Here is a 1,458-nt window from a genome sequence, read left to right as displayed (position 1 = left end):
TTCCTGTTCCAGATCCAAACAAGTACAGAAACAGAAAAAAATACATAAGCTCTTTCTTCTTTCTGTATACTTATCAGCCTTTTCTCAACTTGTGCTGACTGTAAAGGCAAGACATGTACAGGACACTATTTGAAGCCCGACGAGTTGTTCTGCTGTGATGATTCAACTGGAGTGGCATCTTTGCCTCCAAGTGAAGTACTAAAAACTCTGTATGACAAGGATGCAAAAGACCTGGAAGGAGCAGCAAAACAAGTTCTTCTAACCAAAGATGAGGTAAGACACATTAGAATTGTACTTCCCAGAATTTAAGATTCATTAAAATTTCTGCTTGGGACAATAGTAAATTTAAATCTAATAACTTTTTTAATAACCTCAAGGTTGTGCTGTGGTTTACCCACGTAAAGACTGTTCAGGACAACAGAAAGAGGGGAGGAGCAAAGGCAGCCCAAACAAGGAAAAACAAAGGATGCAACAACAAAGGTTCATCAAAGGTCTGTTTTGATTTCAAGCAAAAGAAGACAACAACACAGATACTCCCACATGTTTAATTGTAATTCAAAATTGGCATGAGTTAAATTGGGCAATGACTTGTGCACGTCTTTCCTTTATCAAAGGTACTTTGTGGCTAATGCAAAAAAGAAGACCCAAGAGATGATAAAGTTGAAACCGTAGCGTGGATTCAGTGTGATACCTGTGATAATTGGTACCACCAAGTTTGTGCATTAACCCCTCTTGATGACGACATGTTCTGGCACTGCACATTTTGTATTGCTGTAAATACTTTGTGAAACAATTCACAGGTATTTTAAGCAGTACAGAATGTGTGTGAAATTCCTAACCAAAACTCAACCATATGCTAAATACCTAGAAAATGCCTTCTTCGTTTGGGGAAATTTACAAACTTAGTGGGGACCATTTGCCAACAAGTACAATTACCCTCGGGAGGGGTCATGCAATAAGCATGTCGTGAGTGTCTATCATTTCTTTAACTTACTAATTTTGCAAAATTGACATTTGAAACCCTGAAAATGTCAAATTTCCCGTTGGTTACAAGCCCCCCCCCCCCCCCATCCTGGGGAATACCATTGATAGGTGCATTAATTCATAAATTAAATTCTCTTTTAGTTCTATACATGTAAAAGTTTAAAAAGCTTGGAAGTTGATATTAAAAAGGAATACTCTTTGGTGTGTCACTCTTAACATCGCTTTGTTCCCTGGGCCTGGTCTAGTCAGAACTTACTAATTTCCTGTTGTCATTTTCTGATCAATTGTTTTCAACTAGATTAGTCTGATTCTTTGGAAATGAACAGAAGAGAAGGGGGAACCAAATTTGCTTGTAGGTGATAAGATCATTCTTACAGAATGAGAGATGTGTACAATGTTCAAGATGGCAGCTTGTTCAAGTGCACTTAGGGAACCATAGACCTTGCTATGCCCTTAGACAGTGATTATTTATTT

The sequence above is a fragment of the Montipora foliosa genome, chromosome 3, assembly GCF_036669935.1.
Source record: "Montipora foliosa isolate CH-2021 chromosome 3, ASM3666993v2, whole genome shotgun sequence".
NCBI classification, from domain to species: domain Eukaryota; kingdom Metazoa; phylum Cnidaria; class Anthozoa; order Scleractinia; family Acroporidae; genus Montipora; species Montipora foliosa.
The sequence above is the reverse complement of the archived record's forward strand: the minus strand, read 5'-3'. Positions refer to the sequence as shown.